Source organism: Gopherus flavomarginatus (assembly GCF_025201925.1).
Source record: "Gopherus flavomarginatus isolate rGopFla2 chromosome 13 unlocalized genomic scaffold, rGopFla2.mat.asm SUPER_13_unloc_1, whole genome shotgun sequence".
NCBI classification, from domain to species: Eukaryota; Metazoa; Chordata; order Testudines; family Testudinidae; genus Gopherus; species Gopherus flavomarginatus.
In genome coordinates this window covers 3,170,740-3,190,406 of record NW_026114609.1, presented here as the reverse complement: position 1 = coordinate 3,190,406, position 19,667 = coordinate 3,170,740, and the positions used below count along the sequence as shown (strand labels likewise).

Below are 19,667 nucleotides of genomic sequence, written 5' to 3'. Positions count from 1 at the left end.
CAGCCCCCTGGGCTCCCAGCTGTGCTCCCCAGTCACTACGCTGATGGTGCCCCTCATTCCCGACTCGCAGCCTCTGCTATCCCCGTCCTGAGCTTGAGACTCACAGCTCTGTTGGTGTCGCTCACTTCCGACCCTCAGGCCCTGCTATCCTCGTCCTGAACTCCAGACTCATAGCTGTGTTGGTGCCCCTCACTCCTGACCCGCAGCCCCCAGGGGGTCCCACAGATCTACTGATGCCCCTCACTCCCGACCTGCAGCCCCCTGGGGTCCCTCCAGCTCTACCGGTGCCCCTCACTCCCAACCCGCAGCCCCCTGGGCTCCCTGCTGAGCTCCCCAGTCACTGTGCTGCCGGTGCCCCTCACTCCTGACCCGCAGCCCCTGCAATGTCAGCCCTGACCTCCAGACTCACAGCTCTGATGGTGCCCCTCACTCCTGATCCGCAGCCCCCTGGACTTCCCCCAGCTCTAACGGAGCCCCTCACTCCCGAACTGCAGCCTCCTGAGCTCCCTCCAGTTCTAACGGAGCCCTTCACTCCCGACACACAGCCCCTGGTATCCCAGTCCAAACGTCCAGACTCACAGCTCTGTTCACGCCCCTCACTCCCGTTCCACATATCCCTGGGATTCCCACTGCATTACTGGTGCCCCTCACTCCCGACCTGCAGACCCCTGGGCTCTCAGCTAAGCTCATCAGTCACAGCACCGCTGGTGCCTCTCACTCCCGACCCGCAGGCCCTGCTATCCCAGTCTTGACCTCCAGACTCACAGCTCTACCGCTGCCCCTCACTCCTGACGCACATCCCCCTGGGCTTCCTCCACGTCTACCAGTGGCCCTCATTCCCCACCCACAGCCCCCTGGGCTCCCCGTTGATCTCCCAAGTCACTGCGCTGTTGTTGCCCCTCACTATCGACCCGCAGGCCCTGCTCTCACACTCCTGACTTCCAGACTCACACCTCTGCTGGTGTCCCTCACTCTTGACCCATAGCCCCCTGGTCTTCCCCCAGCTCTACCGGTGCCCGTCACTCCATACTCACATCCCCCTGGGCTCTCTCCAGCTCTGAAAATGACTCTAGCTGCAGACCCACAGTGCCTGGTATCCCAGTCCGAACCTTCAGACTCACAGCTCTGCTGCTGCCCCTCACTCCCGACCCGCAGCCCCCTAGGCTCCCTCCAGCTCTACCGGTGCCCCTCACTCCCGATCTGCAGCCCCCTGTTCTCCTCTCTGAGCTCCACAGTCAGTGCGCTGCCTGTGCCGCTCACTCCCGACCCACAGCCCCCAGGGCTTGCCCCAATTCTAACGGTGCCCCTCACTTCCAACCTGCAGCCCCCTGATCCTCCTCCATCTCTACCGGTGCCCCTTACTCCCGACCCGCAGCCCCCTAGGCTCCCCGCTGAGCTCTCTGGTCCCTGCGCTGCCGGTGCCCCTCACTCTCTACCCGCAGTCCCTGGTATCCCAGTCCTAACCTCCAGACTCACAGCTCTGCTGGTGCAGCTCACTCTTGACCCGCCGTCCCTGGGCTCCCTCCAGCTCTACCAGTGCCCCTTACTCCTGAGCCACAGCACCCTGAGCTCTCCGCTGAGCTCCTCAGTCACTGCGCTGCCTGTGCCCCCACTCCAGACCCGCAGCCCCTGATATCCCAGTCCTGACCTTCAGACTCACAGCTCTGCTGGTCCCCTTCACTCACGACCTGCAGATCCCTAGGTTTGCCCCAGCTCTAGGGGTGCCCCTCACTCCCGACCCGCAGCCCCTGCTATCCCAGTCCTGAACTCCAGACTCTCAGCTCTGCTGGTGCCCCTCACTCCCGACCTGCAGCCCCCTGGGCTCACTGCTAGGCTCCCCAGTCACTGCGCTACCGGTACCCCTCACTCCCGACCCGCAGCCCCTGCTATCCCAGTCCTGACCTCCAGACTCACAGGTCTGCTGATGCCCAACACTCCCGACCAGCAGCCCCCTGGGATTCCCCCTGCTCTACTGGTGCCCCTTGTGATGGAGTATGAACTGTCTGTGTGGGGGATGGGAGAGCCGGGAGTGACTTTAGGTGAGGGACAGGACCTGAGCCTGTAACCTGAGCGATGCAGGGGCGACGGGAGTTCAACAGCTTGGCCCGAGAAGGTGGACAAAGGCAGAGAGCTGACCAGAGAGGGTTTGGGCAGTTTCAGTTTTATGGCTGGGTGGTTGGAATTCAGGGAATCCCAAGCTGGGGACAAAACACTCTGAACCCCCAGAAGGACCAGATTGAGGGGTCCTGGTCGTGCCTACAAGCTCTGCTGTCACCTGCGTTCCTGTTATCCAATAAACCTTCTGTGTTACTGGCTGGCTGAGAGTCACTGTGAGTCCCAGGAAGAGGGGTGCAGGACCGGACTCCCACACACTCTGTGACAACTAGTGGCAGCAGCGGGATCTACTGCACACTGTGGACGACGCTTCCTGCAGTAAGTGACTGGGGAGCAGTAAAACTAAGGGACGATTGTAGGGGTGAATAAGCCCTGGGAGTGTGTGACCAGAGAGAAGGACTTTTGCAGTAACAGGGTCCCCCGGGGCATTACAGTGAGCGGTCCCAGGGGTGGAGGAGTCTGTGGATCAACCCTGGCAGATGGGTGGTGACCTCAAGAAGGGCTGGTGCACTAGGGGGTCTCCCTGGAAACCGTGGGGAGCAGTGAGCACCCCGGCCTGGGAGTGGCCAGCAGGAAGATGTATGCCAAGCGGCTTAAGTGTGACCTGGTTGGGCTGTGCAAGCAGAGGGGGCTGTGCAGAGGGAGGCTCACAGAAGACCAGCTGATTGCCCGGCTGGAGGAGGGAGATCACTTGAATGAACTGATCACTGTCTCTGAGGGAAGCAGCCTGATAGATGCAGCGCAGACACCAGTGTCTGTCCCCACTGGGAGTGGTCAGCCGGCGGCTGAGGGCTTCCCGAGACCCCCCCTTCCTATGCCTAGGGGAAGGGTCAGGAGGAGCCCAGCGAATACCAAGGGCACCGTGACACCCCTAGCCAGCAGGGGATCCTCCTGGCAAAGCTCACCCGCCAGCAGGGGATCGTCCCGGTGAAGCTCGGCATCCGTGGAGCAGAAGCAGCTGGAATGGGAGAGAGAGCTAAAACTGAGAGAGCTGGAGGATCGTGAGCGACAGAGAGAACATGAAGAGAGACAAAGACAGCGAGAACAGGAGGAAAAAGTGAGAAAGAGGGAATATGAGGAATAACAGCGTCAGTATGAGCTAGAACTGGCTCAGCTGAGGAACCGCGGGGCCCCCAACTGCAAGGAGTGAGGGGGGCCCAGGACTGCGTGGAGCTTTGGTAGGTGCATTCTGGCTCAGCGTAAGGAGGGGGAGGACATGGATGACTTCCTGGTTGCCTTTGAGATGGCCTGCAAGCTGCACCAGGTAGATCCTGCGGACAGGCTCCAGGTTCTCACTCCCTTACAGGACCCCAAGGCCATGGCATTGTACCGCCAATTGGGAGATGCTGAGAAAGAGAACTACGAACTATTCAAACAGGCCCTGCTGCGCGAGTTCGGGCTGACTCCTGAGATGTACCGAGAGAGTTTCCGGGGTCAGTATAAAACCCCTGAGGTCTCATATCTGCTACTAGCCGTCTGCATGGAGGGATACGCCAGCAAGTGGGCCAGTGGGGCCCAGATGAAGGGGGACCTGGTTAAATTGCTAGGACTGGAGCAACTGTATGAGCGGTACCCATCTGACCTGAGGCTGTGGTTGAGGGACCAAAAACCAGAGGACCTGCAACATACAGGGCGGCTGGCCGATGAGTTTGTGAAGATCCGGTCGGGAGGTGGCAGGGAGGAGTCCCAAAGGAACAGGCCCACAGCGATGCAGAGAGAGTCTCATCCTGGGACCTCCCAAAGAGGTAATAGGGAGAATCCCCTCCCAAGGAAAACGCCCAGGGACACGGCTCGGAAAGGCTGCGGCCTCAGAACAAGCCAGCTAGAGAGAGAGCATGTCTCCATCCCTGTCTCAGCTGCTGAGTTCCAGGCTGAGTTGCAGAAAAATCCCTCATTCTGGTGGTAGATTTCGCCACTCGCTACCTCGAGGCGGTGGCCTTGTCCTCTATCGCAGCAGATACTGTGGCAGTTGTGCTGCTGACCATTTTCAGCCGGGTCGGGTTCCCCAAGGAAGTCTTAACAGACTACGGGTCCAACTTCATGTCGACCCTGCTCCGGTGCTTGTGGGAGAAATGTTGGATCCGGCACAGCCGGGCCTCAGCGTATCACCCCCAGTCCAACGGGCTGGTGGAAAGATTCAACGAGACGCTGAAGATGATGCTAAAAACATTTATGAACCAGCATCCGCAGGACTGGGACAAGTCCTCACCGGCTGTTTGCGTATAGGGAGGTACCCCAGGAATCTACTGGGTTTTCGCCTTTTGAACTGTTATATGGAAGGCAGGTAAGGGGGCCCCTGGACCTGATGAGAGATGAATGGGAGGGAAAGGCCACTCCCGATGGGGAATCAGTGTTGGAGTATGTCCTGACCTTCCGGGAAAGACTTGCCGAGCTCATGGGCCTGGCCAGGGAGAATATGGCCCGAGACCAGAGGAAGCAGAAGGTATGATATGACCGCACGGCACAGGCCCGCGCCTTCGCCACCGGGGATCAGGTGATGGTTCTCATCCCCATGAGAAAGAACAAACTTCAAGACCCCGGGAAGGGCCCTTCAAGGTTATCAAGCAACTAAATGAGATAAACTATGTGGTGGAGCTGTCGAACTGGCGCACCACTGCCGGGTGTACCATGTGAATATGATGAAACCATACTATGACAGGGGGAATGTGGTGTTGGCCGTGTGTGGACATTGGGAGGAGCAGGGAGATGATGCTTTAATGGATCTATTTCCTGGGACAAAAGCTGGTTCCCCGCTGGAGGCAATTCCCCTCTCTGATCAGCTGACCCCGGCCCAGCACGCTGAGATCACAGGGGTGCTGCATCTCTATACCGACAGCTGTTTTCCAACCAGCCTAGACATACTAATTTGATTGTCCACTGGGTGGAGACCGGGTCACATCCTCCTATAAGATTATCTCCTTCTCGGGTCATCGGGAAAACTGCCCAGGACCTAGATAGAGAGGTCAGGGACATGCTGGCTTTGGGGGTGATCCAGCCGTCTTCCAGGCCTTGGGCCTCTCCAGTGGTGCTGGTCCCCAAAAGGGATGGGTCGATCTGGTTCTGTGTGGACTATCGAAAGCTCAATGCCATCATCGTATCTGTTGCCTACCCCATGCCCAGGCCTGATGAGCTCCTAGAGAAGCTGGGAGGCGCTCGGTACCTCACCTCTGAGGATCTTACAAAGGGCTACTGGCAAGATACCAGGCTGAAATCGGCCTTTATCACCCCTCTGGGGCTCTACGAGTTTCTGACCCTGCCCTTCGGCCTCAAGGGAGCGCCAGCCACCTTCCAGCGCCTGGTGGATCAACTACTGAGGGGGATGAAGCATTTTGCCGTGACGTATATTGACGACATCTGCGTCTTTAGCCGGACGTGAGAGGACCATGTGTCCCAGGTTAAACAAGTGCTGGACCAACTGCGGGAGGCTGGGTTAACTGTAAAGGCTGAGAAGTGCAAGGTGGGGATGTCTGAAGTATCTTATCTGGGCCATCGGGTGGGGAGTGGCTGCCTAAAGCCAGAACCAGCCAAGGTGGAGGTGATCAGAGACTGGCCTGCTCCCCAAACCAAAAGCCAGGTCCAGGTCTTTATTGGGATGGTGAGGTACTATCGAAGGTTTGTGCCCCACTTTTGAGCCATAGCTGCCCCCATCACTGAGCTGTGCAAGAAGGGGAAGCCAGACAAACTGGTCTGGACCGAGCTGTGCCAGCAGGCTCTCCAGGTGCTGAAGAAGACTCTAGTTAGTGACCCATTTCTGGCAAACCCAGATTTCGACAAGCCCTTTATGGTGTTCACCAACGCCTCATACATGGGACTTGGGGCGGTGTTAATCCAGGAGGATGAAAATGGGGGAGACACCCCATCGTGTACCTGAGCAAGAAGTTGCTACCGCGGGAGCAGAACTACTCGGCCATCAAGAAGGAATGCCTGGCCATGGTGTGGGCCCTTAAGAAACTGGAGTCATATGTCTTTGGGCGACACTTCACCGTGTACACCGACCACTCTCCACTGACTTGGCTGCACCAGATGAAAGGAGCCAACGCCAAGCTCCTGAAGTGGAGCCTGCTCCTGCAGGGCTATGACATGGACATGGTCCACATGAAGGGAAGTGCCAACTGATAGCGGACGCGATGTCCTGGAAAGCGGGGCCCTGAACTTCCCCAGGTCACTGGTCAGAGTTACCCTGCTCAGCTCAGTCTCGAAGGAGGGAGAGATTTGATGCAGTAGGGTCTGTCTGTGTGCGGGGAAGGGAGAGCTGGGGAGGACATTAGGTGAGGGACAGGATTTTTAAGCCTGTAACTTGAGCCAGGTACGGGGAGAGGGTGTCAGCACCTTTGCCCGGGAAGCTGGACAAAGGAATCGGCCGGCTGGAGGAAGGGCAGTTCAGTTTCTGTTTTGGGCTGGGTGGTTGGAATTCAGGATATCCCAAGCTGGGATCCAAGTACCCTGAACACCCAGAAGAACTAGATTGAGTGATTCTGGTTGTGCCTCCAAGCTATGCTGTAACCTCCATTCCTGTGTCGAATAAACCTTCTGCTTTACTGGCTGGCTGAGAGTCACTGGGAGTCCAGGAAGAGGGGTGCAGGACTGGATTACCCCACACTCTGAGACAGGAGTGGTGCTAGGTCACTGCCTTCCCTCCTCGGCTCTGTGAGGGGACTGGGTAGAGGCCATTCCAGTGGGGGAGGAGCGCTGCCTCCCCTCCCCGGCTTTGCGAGGGGACTCGGGAGGGGCCGATCCAGCTGGGGCGGGGCACTGCCTTCTACTACGGCTCTGCGAGGGGACTGGGGAGCGTCCGTTCAAGCGGGGGTGGGGTGCTGGGTTCCCTCCCCAGCTTTGCGAGGGAACTGGGTAGAGGCCGTTCCTGTGGGGGCGGGGCGCTGCCTTCCCTCTCCGACTCTGCTAGGGGACTGGAGAGCCGCTGTTCCTGCGGGGGCGGGGCACTGGGTTCCCTCCCCAGCTCTGTGGGGGGACTAGGTAGCGGCCGTTCCTGCGGGGGTGGGGCGCTGCCTTCCCTCCTTAGGTGTGTCGGGGGACTCGGGAGTGGCCATTCCAGCAGGGGTGGGGTGGGGTGTTCCCTCACCAGCTCCGGGAGGGGACAGGGGAGTGGCCGTTCGAGAGGGGGAGGGGCGCTGGGTTCCCGACCCAACTCTGGGAGGATACAGGAGAGGGGCACTTCCAGCGGGGGCAGGGCACAGACTTCCGTTCCCAGCTCTGGGACGGGCCTGGGGAGTGGTGGTTCCAACGGGGGGTGGGGGGACGGGGACGCTGGCTTCCCTCCTGTCATAAACAGATGGTTAAGGGTTAATGTCTCTTTTACCTGTAAAGGGTTAAGAAGCTCAGTGAACCTGGCTGACACCTGACCAGAGGACCAATCTGGGGACAAGATACTTTCAAATCTTGGTTCAGGGAAGTCTTTGTTGTGCTGTTTGTTTTGTTCTTTGTTCGCTCTTGGGGCTAAGAGGGACCAGACGTGCAACCAGGTTTTCTCCAATCTTTCTGAATCAGTCTTTCATGTTTCAAAATAGTAAGTATAGCCAGGAAACGTGGATCAATCTTATGTTTGTTTTCTTAACTTGTAAATGTGTCTTTTGCTGGAAGGATTTTTACCTCTGTTTGCTGTAACTTTGAATCTCAGGCTAAGCAAGGCGGGGAGGTCCCTCTAGGCTATATAAATCTGAATACCCTGTAAAACATTTTCCATCCTGATTTTACAGAGATAATTTTTACCTTTTCCTTCTTTAATTTAAAACTTTCTATTTTAAGAACCTGATTTATTTTTTTCCTTGTTTTAAGACCCAAGGGGATTGGGTCTGAACGCACCAGAGATTGGTGGAGGGTAAAGGACGGGGGGAGGTTAATTCCTCTTTGTTTTAAGATCCAAGGAGTTTGGATCAGTGTAGCCTCTCAGGGTAACCCAGGGAGGGGAAAGTCTAGGGGGAAAAAGAGGGGAGGGAAGGCTAATTTCTCCTTGTGTTCAGATCCAAGGGGTTTGGGTCTTGGGTTCCCCAGGGAAGGTTTAGGGGGAACAGGAAGTGTGCCAAACACTATATTTTGGATGGTGGCAGTGTACCAAATTTAAGCTGGTAATAAAGATTAAAAGTGATCATGCAGGTCCCCACTTCTTGGACGCTAAAGTTCAAAGTGGGGAAAAAACCTTGATACCCCCCAGAATGGAGCCTGCCTGGGCGGACTCGCTGTGGGAAGCGCACGGAGGGTCAGAGGATGCTGAATGCTCCAAGGAGAAACCCAGGAGGTGAAGACATGTGAGCTTCTTGCCCTAAAAACCTCTGCTCCAAGGGAGAGGAGGCTCCTCAAAGTCCTGACTGGTTTTGTGGGGAGCAGTTCCAGGGCATCGCCCAGGGTCTCCGTGACAACTGGTGGCAGAGGTGGGATGTACTGCATCCCGTGAATGGCGCTGCTTGCAGTAAGTGACTGGGGAGCAGTAAAACAAAGGAGGGATAATGAGAATCAGGCGTGCTGAAGCCTCAGAGAGGGAAGGTTTCAGGGAGCGGTTAACCTCTGGGAGTGTGTGACCAGCGAGAAGGACTGTTGGAGTAACAGGGTCCCCCTGAGGATTGCAGCCAGCAGTCTCAGTGGTGGAGGAGCTTGCCGCTCAACCCTGGGAGAGAGGATTTTTGCAGTAGCAGGGTTCCCCTCGGGATGGCAAGAGCAGTCCCAGGGGCGGAGGAGTCTGCAGCTCGACCCTGGCAAAGAGGTGGTGACCACGAGAAGGGCTGGCACACCAGAGGTTCTTCCTGGAAACCATGGGGGAGCCAAGAGCACACAGGCGTGTGAGTCCAGAGCAACTTGGGAATGGTGAAGTGAAGGCCTATCACCACCTCCTTGAGAAGGACATTGTGATCCTGTGCACAAAGAGGGTTACGCACGGGGAAGTTCACCAAGGCACAGTTAATCGTGAGTGGGAGGAGAAGGACATGTCTGAGGAGCAGATTCCTGACCCAGATGGGACTACAAAAGTATCTGGGAGCAGCTGGAGCAGCAGCCAGACATCCCCGAGAGTCTAGTCTCCAAACAGATGATGGTTTTCACGATCAGGTTCCCCATCAGGGGATCGAAGACATATGGGATGGGAGCAGAGCCTGAGAATGCGAGAGGATTGTGAGAGCAAGAGCCTGATGAAAAGCTGCAGGAGAAGCAGCACCAGCATGGACTGGGGATGGTGGAGCAGAGAGACATAGGGGGCTGCCCAAGGGTCAGTGGGGAAACACGCCCGGGGTGGTGAGACCCTGGGACAGAGAGAACTGTGGTGGTGCAGCCGCAGATGCTGAGGGGCTGTGGGACCTGGGTGAAGGTCCCCAGGGTGAAGCCCCCCGTCCTGCATATGGCCTGGATCCTTGTGCAGACCCAGGAGGGGTCTGGCTGGCTGGTTGTTTAGGTTCTCCAGGATATTGGCTGGGAGGCCCTGTTGGGAGGTGACAGTGTCTCTTTGGGACAGGATCCAGGCCCTGCTCTTGTAACAGCCGAGGATTTGAATTCAAATCCAGGGAACCAATTGGGTAAGACGGAAATGGTCTGTGAAAATGCAAATGACGTGGCTGGCAGGGGGGAGGGACTGCTGGGCTCAGGATACCTGCCTACCTGTAACCAGCCCCCTGGGGCTGAGTGGGAGGGAGAGATGCTCCCCACCCCCCCTGCACACCGGAGAGGGGGCTCACGCTGGCTCTGAGGCTGTGACTAAAGCAAGGGAGCTCGCTGCCTGCCCCCACTCGAACCGCCACTCCCCAAGCCCCTCCCACAGCTGGGGAGGGAGGCTAGCGCCCTGTCCCCGCTCGAGCGGCCACACCCCATGCCCCTCTCAGAGCTGGGGAGGGAAGCCAGCGCCCCACCCTTACTAGAGCCGCCACTCCGCAGGCCCCTCCCAGAACTGGGGAAGGAAGGCAACGCCCCTCCCCCGCTCGAACCGCTACTCCCCAGGCACCTTCCAGTGCTGGGGAGGGAAGCAAGTGCCCTGCCCCCGCTCGAATCGCCTCTTCCCGCACCTCTCCCAGAGCTGGGGAGGGAAGCCAGCGCCCCGCCCCAGCAGGAAAGACTGCGTCCCAGTCCCCTCTCAGAGCTGGGAGAGGAACCCAGTGCCCCGCCCCCGCTGGAACAGCCGCTCCCCAGTCGCCTGATTGAGCTGGGGAGGGAAGCCAGCACCCCACCCCCACTGGAACGGCCACTCCCCAGTCCCCTGGCATAGCTGGGGAGGGCTCCCAGCACCCCGCCCCCGCAGGAACGGCCGCTTTACATTCCCCTTGCAGACCTGGAGAGGGAAGGCAGCGCCCCTCCCCCGCAGGTTTGCACACGGGCCATGGCCATGGCCGGGATCGCAGCGCAGAAGCTGCTCCAGCCCTGCAGACTGCGGGGCAGCGCACTGGGGCTGGGGGCAGCACGGAGCAGGCAGGGCCCAGGTGGGCGGGGGGCGAAGACACACTTGGGGTGGACACGCTCCTGCCAGGAGCTGCCTGATTCACCCCCTGCCCGGGAGCTGCAGGAGGGGCCCAGATCATGGCTCGGCTGCAGAGCTCGGAGCCCAGGCTGGGCCCAGGAGCGAGGGGATGGGGGAGCTGGGGGTGTATCGGGGGTCGGAGCCAAGAGTTGGTTGGAGATGGGGTTGTGCCACTTCCGCTTGGCGGCAGGAGGGCCCTCTGCCTTTTTTTTTGCTCCGCACCCCGCGTCCCGATATTTCATCTTTGACATCTGGTCACCCTAGCTTGATATGAAGGAGGATGTCTGGACCAAGGGGCCAGGGACTGGCCTTTGCTAGAGAAACCACTGTCAAGTTTTAGTCAATTAGGACAAGTCAGCAAATAAGAACAACCTCAGGTATCAGTAACTGCTACAGGTTGCAAATTCCTACATGCAGCAGTTTCTGGCACTACACCTGCACAGCTCTGCTCCCCGGCTCTTCTCGGGCTCCTGCTCTCTCCTTAGCTCTGTCCCACTCTCACCCAGGCAGTTCCAGCTCACATGGAGGATGGGACTCCCTGGCCTGGTGACTCCCTCATTACACTGCCTGGCCTGTCAGAGCGGCTAACTTGGAGCTTTGGCCTCTCCCCATTGTCCCTGGGGACTGTCAGTCTCAGGGTCCTGATTTCCCATTGATCCTTCTCCCTTCTATTGGTGCTGGGAACTAGCCAACCAACCCCCCACCCACACACACTAAGTTTTAGTAAAGGGCCAAGAGCCCCCTTACACAAGCCAGCCCATGAGGGTCATCGATGTGCAGAGAAGGCAGCACAAGCTGGTCCCATGGTGTAATGGGCAGCACTCAGGACTCTGAATCCTGTAATCTGAGTTCAAATCTCAGTGGGACCTTGTGTTGGCTTGTGGTTATAGGCGACAGGTTATATACATTTGCGGTGCTCGGGCTGCAGGAATATTCAGGGCTGGGGGCCCTGCTCCAGCAATATTTGGAGCTGGGTCTCTTCCCCTGGCCCTGGCACCCCTCCCCCTGCTGCGCTGTGTCCCTGCCTGACAAAAAGCAGCATGGGCCTGCCTGCTCCTGCTGCTGGAGTAGAGGTATTTGGGCAGAACTGCTGCCCCAGGGTCCTAGTGCCTGCCCACCACTAATGGCAAGGCAGGCTGCCCTGAGCCCCCTCGCAGTATGAACCCCCATCTTCAGCCTCACACCACACCCCAACCCTCTGCCCTAGCCATGAACACTTCATCTCTCAGCCCCAGCCCTGAGCCCCCTCCTGCATCATGAATCCCTCATCCTCAGCCCTGAACTCCCTCCCAGAGCCTGCACCTCTCATCCCTTCCTACAACCCCACCCCCTGCCCCAGCCTGGAGCCTGCACCGAGCACCCAAAGCCCTGCACCCTGCACCCCTCCTGCACCTAATCCCCAGCCCAGGATCTGCACCCCAGATGTCCCCCCCAAACCCCCTCCCAGAGCTTAGGCAGGTGGGGGAGGAGTTTGGGGGGTGGAGTTGGGGGGTGGGTTCTGGGCACCACCAAAATTTCTACAAACTTGCCACCATGTTTGTGGTAAAGCCCCAGAGCTCAATTTCCCTGTCTCCAGCTTAGTACGAATTAATCTTTCCGCTCCTGCTGGGTGATTCACACCTCCTAGAGCCAGGTCTTTGGCTGGGGTGGCCACAATGGGTTAGGGCTCTAGAACTTGCTACCCTGATAGCTGCGATTCTTGCTGCTGCACCTCATGTTCACAAGCTTGGCCCTTGTGCTTCCTACCACACTTCTCCTCTGGCCCACATGGCGCTTGAAGAAAGGAGTGCCAGGACTGGGATTACTAGTCAGGCTTTGGCAGGAGGGAGGAAGAGTCCCAGGCTGGAGCCCCACACACCTTCCTTCCTCCGGGCACCTAGAGCAGAGGCAGCCCAGCTCTGTCTGCTGGATACATCGGCAGAGTAGGTGAGTTCATGTAAATACAGTCTGGTCCCAAAGCCTCCTCCCAACCCTGGTCATCAGTAGCTGTCAGGGGGGAGCTCATTCACACCTCGCTTACAAATCATCATTTGAAATTCTAAGGTTGGCCAACACTGCCGAAGCCAATGCACCGACATTGTCAGCAAACACAACATCTAGGTGAGGAAACCCGGCTTTGTCCAGACTTTCCAAACCTATTTTACTTTCTCAGGTACAAGTAGTTTTCATACATTATATCTGCTTTTAAAGTGTGTGTTAACATTTCAATTTCCATTCAAATTTGCAACCAATGGAACCAACATTGGCAGCGCTGCATGTAACTACCTGACCACAAAGGGAGGGGGTGTTGGGGAAATTCGGGGAAGGGGTGCACAGCCCCCTGGCTGGGGGGCATATAGGGAATGCCCAGTTTCACTGAATTGAGTCTCCTCCTGCAGCACCTGAGTAGGTTACATCAGAGAGGAGCTGCAGCGTCTAGGCGGTGGGATGCCTGTGCCTTTAAGAGCCCAGCCCTGGTAAGTCCATGCTGAGAGGTGCTGCCTGTGAGAGGGGAAATAAAAAAGCCCTCTGCTCCCCCCACCCATGTTTGCAAACACTGGAGTCTCAGCCCACAGGGATCACTGTTACCCCTCTGCCCCTGCCTGTGCTAGGATTTAACCTTCTGGCAGCGCCTCCCTCTGGACTTAACTCTGGCTCCTCCCCCCACCCTGACTTTGCCCTTCAGCCCCTCTCCTAACTGTGCCTCCAGCTGCTTGACCCCCGACCAGTCAATTTCCAACCCCTGCTCAGACCCTGGCTACCCCCTCCTCTGATTTGCCCCCCTTTGCCCCTTTTTAATCCCTGTAAAAAGTAAAGTGTGCTGGGTCCATTCACTGGAGGGAGGGCTGGGCGCCTGGCCCCTGCCTGCCCAGTGCTCAAAGTGCCCCATGATCTTATGGATACTTGCTGAGTGCTGCAGGATCACCGAAGGGGGAGAGAGGCACGGTTAGGTGGTGATGCAGCCAAGGGTGCCGCACTCAACACTGAAATGCAGCCACCTCTGGGGTGACTTACACAAGTAAGCAAATGAATTTGGAACAAGAAATGCACTGAAAGGACCGAGGCAGCTGCAGGAGGTGGAGAAAACCAGAAAAAGCAGTATCCCTGGATCGCAGCCCTGCCCCTCCCCCCCTCTACCCCCTAACCTCCACTCCCCTCCCACATTTGAGGGGAGAACCCAAGAGTCCTGGTCCCCAGCCTTGCCCACCCCCATATTTTGATATGGCTCCATCCAACAGCTGCACCCACAATTGCAGGTAGTGCCATGGGGCACGACCGGGGCCTGCCTATTTGCACAGGATGGGCAATGCCAGTGCCCCAGGATGGGGAGAGATGATGCTAAGGGAGAAGCAAGCAGCAGACAGCTCCCATGACAGAGAAAAGAAATGCTAGGGGATTGCTATGCTGCAATGAGTGAAGGGGGTTGGCAGGGAATGGGAGGATCTTCCCTCACAGCAGGTGTGTCTGTCTCCCTTCCAATTCCTCCCCAGCCCTATCCCAGCCCAGGCTAATCCCGGCCCCAGCTGCCAGGGTTAAATTTGGCCTGGATTCTCCAGCTGCTGGGGATGAGGCATGGGTCTCGGAAGCATGAACCCTCTACTCCCCCTTCCCCAGACACAGTTGCATGGGCACAGACCAAAGGAGCCTGCAGCACTGCTGCCTAGAGGAAACTGAGACACCAGCCAGTGACAGACACATCATGGCTCTCCTCATCCTCATCCTCTTTTCCATATACAACCTGCTAGGTGAGAGGGTGGTAAACTCAGGGCAGTTGCATAGTTAACCTGTGGAATTCATTGTGAAGGCCAAGACTATAACAGGGTTCAAAAAAGAACGAGTTAAGTTTAGGGTGGATAGTTCCATGAAGGGCTATTAGCCAGGGTGGGCAGAGATGGTGCCTGTAGCCTCTGTTTGCCAGAAGCTGGGAATGGGCGGCAGGGGGTGGATCACTTGATGAGTCCCTGCTCTGTTCATTCCCTCTGGGGCACCTGGCACTGGCCACTGTCAGAAGACAGGAGATACTGGGCTAGATGGACTTTGCGTCTGAACCAGTCTGGCCGTTCTTTATGTCTCCCTTGGGCGCAGCAGTGACCCCCAGTGGGCAGTCAGAGTAATGCACAGAAGGTGTTTTCCTTGATACAGCAGTGCACCCACTGGTCAGGTGGTGTAATGCACAGCATGTGTCTGCACTCTACGAGCAGTGACACCCCATGGACCAGTCACGGTAATGCACAGAGTGTGTTTCCCACCAATCTGGGTAATGCACAGAGCATGTTTCCCATGGAGCAGCAGTGACACCCAGTGACCAGCAGGGTGGCATCAGACTCTTCTCCTTTAGTGGGGACTGAGATGGGCTAGACAAAAAAAATTGGGGGGCTGTGCCCCCCATCACCCTGGCCCCACCCTTCACGGGGCCGTGCCTCTGCTCCTTCTCAGTTAAAGGCCAGGCTCATCTCCTCTCCCCCCGGCTAGGGTTTACAGCAACACAAACTTTACTAAATAAAATAATATACAGGTTTACTTTAAATATTCTAAATCTGTCCAAATTTTAGTACTGAATCCAAAGTTTTCTTAAAGATCCCATCAGTAACCAAAACCTAAATGAAAATTGAAACCAAAAACAAGGCTTAATTTAAACCCAAACATTAAGAAAAACTTTGTTTGTGAAAATAAAACTAACAAATGCTGTAAATTAATAATTTCAACATTTTATCAAAAAGTGTGCTACAGCAGAATGATAAAATAACATCAAATAAGTAAGCATGACCACTAAAACCTCCTATAAAGAATTGAATCCTTGAATACTGGTCAATCTATAAAATATGCTGAACTATGTCAAACTGGTGTTGCAGGTCACCCATTCAATCCAGAAAATGTCAATTAAAAGCTCCATTCCAACTAAAAAAACTAAACACCTCAATAAACCAAAACGGTCACAGCCTGAAACAAACCTACCAGAAGCAAAATTAAACCTGTACCAACACTGGAACAAACTATGTAAATTTCTAATTCTAACTTCTTGTTTCTCCCAGGAGAAAGGTGTTTTGCACCCCAGTAACCGGGCTGTCACTGCAGCTTTCTTTCACTAAATAAGATTTTTACCAAATTAAATTGCCCTCCAATTTCTCTAAGAGAAATTGAAATTGTATCTTTGCACTAATATCCCAAGTGTGCAAGTCCATCCCCTCAGAGCAGCCCACACCCTGAGGCCAGGGAGAATCCCAACTGGTTTGTGCATTTGTAACCTGAGGCCTGAAGCTGATGAGAGAAAGGGAAATGAGCCATCTTGGAACTTTCCGATACCACCTGCGGGAGCACAGGGATTTGACTGAGTGACATCCTGGCTAATTTTCAACTTGTTCTCCGCCAGCAGGCTCCACTGGAGCTCGGGAGTGACTTGACCATGGCAGCACCCTATTTACATATTACAAGCTGGCATTTTGGGGCCAATGGGGTGAAATGTGAGTACTTTTGGGGTTGGGACCCACATGAGAAGGAATGTGGACAAACTGGAGAGAGTCCAGCAAAGTGCAATAAAAATGATTAGGGGACTGAGACAGATGACTTATGAGAACCTACAGGCCATATCCTGTATGTTAAGCTAAGGCAAAGTTAGCATATGTATATTGTGACTTTTACTCAGAGAGAAAATGCACCTTTATCATGTTACTTAAATAGATAAGTACCCATGCCTGTCCAAGACCTTTACCTAGACCAATCGACAATGGAATGGCATAGGGTTTTTTTCAGTGTTGTACCCACAGATTTAACAGGTACACTACAAGGTAACTTATGTGCATATTTACATGTCATCAACAAGCACAAACATACTAGTGTATAAAGTAAATGTACCCTAAGTTTTTGTGGGTGAGGAATGAAATTTGGGCATAGGCATAGGAAAGGATTTCCGGCCTTGTGCCCTATGAAAGAGGTAACCCACCTCGCTAGAGCACTTCGCTCTATCATTGTGACTTAATTCCTCCATTCTCTCTCTGTGTACTATCAGTAGGCTGTACTTGTTCTTAAACTTTAAGTTTCAAGGGAACTAGCTAAGTTCGGTTTCCCTAAGTTTTTATTCTTATTTATTAGGTTTTGATTTTAAGTTTAACATATTCAAGTAAACCCTAAGTAACACTAGCTTTTTCTAAGCACTGCATCTTTCACTTAAGACTTGAGAAACCTGAACTGCAAGGCTGGTCCTGTGTCTCTTACCACCAGGTTATCAAGGAAGGCTGTGAGTATATTAACCAAAACTTTGTTGCATATAATGCCATATGCATCTTTTGAATAGCAGTAATGCACTGTAACTTTGTAACTCAATTAAATTAAATAAATGTAAGCTAATCAATTAAATTTTCATCAATTATCCAAACATTAATATTATTAGTACACCCTACATCAGGCTACATGGGACAGAGAGTTGGAGTGCAGAGGGATGAAGGCACTGGCTCTGGGGGTGCAGACTCTGGGGTGGGGTTAGAATGAGACATTCAGGGTGCAGTAGAGGACTCAGAGTTAGGATAGAGAATTGGCTGTGAATGCTCTGGAATGAGGCCAGGAAAAAGAAAATTTAGATGGAAGAGAGAAATCAAGGTAGAGCAAAAAGCAGAGAAGAAGTGTGTGATTTTAGCTGCAGAGGGAGAAAAACCTCTGCTTGTCTTCTCTCACCAAAGCATCAAGAACCAGATGAAAGACATCTCTCCCTCACTGCAACAACAACTCGAGTTGACCTGGACTGAGGAAGGAACCTTCTTCTTTGCTCCAGTACACAATCAACCACACACAGACCTGGACTGAACATCTCCCACTCTCTCCATCTGGTGTTCCTGGCCTGGGACACGGGAGGGGCTCCTCTCTTCTCCATTTGGACATGGTGGGATGAGAGAAGTGACAGGGCTTTACGGGAAATAATTATTTGCCTGATTCATGTGCAAGTCCTAATCCTTGTTACCCAAACAAGCCGTTTATCCTGCATGCTGATGCCAGTTTGGAGGGTCTGGGAGCAGTCCCGTACCAGAAGTGGAAGGAAATGTAAATCTGTAGCCTTTGCCAGCTGAGGACTGTCTGATAGCGAAACTCGCTATCCCATCCACCAGCGGCAGTTCTTGGTCACTTGTAATGGGCCATCACTGAGAAATTCGAGACTACTTGTGTGGTGCTCAGTTTCAGGTGTGGACAGAGAACAATCCACTGACTTATGTGTTTAACAAGGGCTAAGCTGGATGCTTACAAGGCAGAGATGGGTGGCTACTTTTGCTAGCCATAACTTCGCATTCAATACCAATGAGTTGGTATAATAAGGAATGTGATTTATCAGGACCACCAATTCTTGGCTGGGGGCGAGGATGTAAGCAGGGTGAGAATGAACTCTACCCTGCCATCTGTTGGTGATCTGTTGTAAAGGCCTTTTGAGGCTGATGCCATTGCATGGTTCCACCCACCCCAGATTGCATGATGGGGGTGCTTGTCCAAAGGTCATTTTGGCTGCTGTGGGATCCCCATCTCTTTCTTATTAGGGCAGGGTAATAAAGTGCAGTTATTCTGGTGATATAAATCAAGGACAGTAGAACGGTACTTAGCAGTTCGTGATTTTGGAACTCACCCGAACCTACATAAATCTCGTTAGGCAAGGGACGTGTTCCAAAGCATAGTGAAATAAGAGGAGATTGAGAAAGGAGTTTGTATTTTATTAGTACAGATTTTTGTGAAAATTTGTAAATGCATTTTATGTCTTACATATCTCTCTAGTTTAAAAATAGAGCTTTTATAGTTTAAACACATATTTGCACTATACTATACCACAGATAAAAAAGCCATTAATGACTAAATGCACTTTTTAGAACATACATAAACTGCTGGGCTGGCATCTCATTTCCACACTAAAAACTTGTAAACAACTCCATAGCTGTAAAATGCTCCTTACCACTCAAACGCAAGGAAATTTTGCAGATTGCACACTGGGACAGCAGCTGTGGACACAACTTCCAAATTCTTAGTCACAGTAAGCAGGCAGGTTTATGCAAATTCTGGACTCTGGGACCAGAGCTGGGGTGGCAGTGGGGGGACACAATTTTTTTAGCACATGCACCACCTCTGCACCACCAACCTTTACTACTTCACTCCATAACACCACAACACCACACAGCCTTTTACCTCTCAGGATCACTCCATAAGCATCCCTGAAAGAGACAGCATGGTATAAACCTTAAGGCAAATGACTGCAGTACTAACAACAAATCAAAGAGATTCAAAAAACAACTCTGTCTTTACACACCATGTCAGTAGAAAAAAAAACTAACAAACACAGCCAACAAGCCCAAACAACATCCATTCCAACCTCCCACAAGCTTTGAGTCTTTGGAACCCAACCCCTTTAATGGGGAGTACTTTTCAGGCGAGGGTGAAGCTCTCAGGCCTCAAATGCCAGGTACAGTTACTCTCTCCTTGATCCAGAACGAACAGGAAAAATACCTGCATTACTCCTGCCCCAATAACAAAGAGACTGGGGATCCCACAGCAGCTGAAATGACCGTTTGGAAAAGCACTCCCATCATGCATCCGGAGTGGGTGGAACCATGCAAAAGACATCAGCCTCAAAGGCTTTTACAACAGATCACCAACAGATGGCAGGGTAGGTCATATAGCGACCCTGCTTAAACCTAGCTCGTCTTACACTAGCATAAAATAGAATTATTAAAACCACAACGCGGAACACCTGGTTTTATAAATCGAGTTTACTGCACCACACTAGAGCACATTAATTGAAAGGTGGTGTGCGTCCATGGTCCTAGACCCCTCGATTTCCGGAGCGTGCACTCTGGGTAGCTCAGTAAACAGAATGGACCCAATAACTTCAATTTCCATCCACACTAACCCTAAATTGGATATCGTAATATCGATTTTTAGGGTTACTCCTCTCAGTGAGCGGAGTACAGAATCTATTTAAGCCCCTTAAAATCGATTTTAAGTGCCTTGTAGCGTGGACGGGTACAGCGTTAAATCGCTTTAACGCTGTTTAAATCAATTTAAACGCTGTGGTGTGGACCCTAACTCTTACAGCAAAACCAGGGCAAAGAACGCCTATGCACATCGCTATTCCGAGCCCCGATGCTCTTTTCTGCTC

The 19,667-nt window shown here is 53.9% G+C and overlaps 1 long non-coding RNA gene and 1 other non-coding gene across 4 annotated transcripts in view; one reads left to right on the top strand and one right to left on the bottom strand.

Annotated features, from left to right (window-relative positions):
• LOC127040999 (uncharacterized) overlaps positions 1–19,667 on the bottom strand; it is a 341,937-nt gene that overhangs the window by 82,092 nt on the left and 240,178 nt on the right. The gene's annotated exons all lie outside the window — the stretch shown is intronic.
• TRNAQ-CUG (transfer RNA glutamine (anticodon CUG)) lies at positions 11,362–11,433 on the top strand. Its single transcript has one exon. It is a non-coding gene; the product is annotated as a tRNA-Gln (tRNA).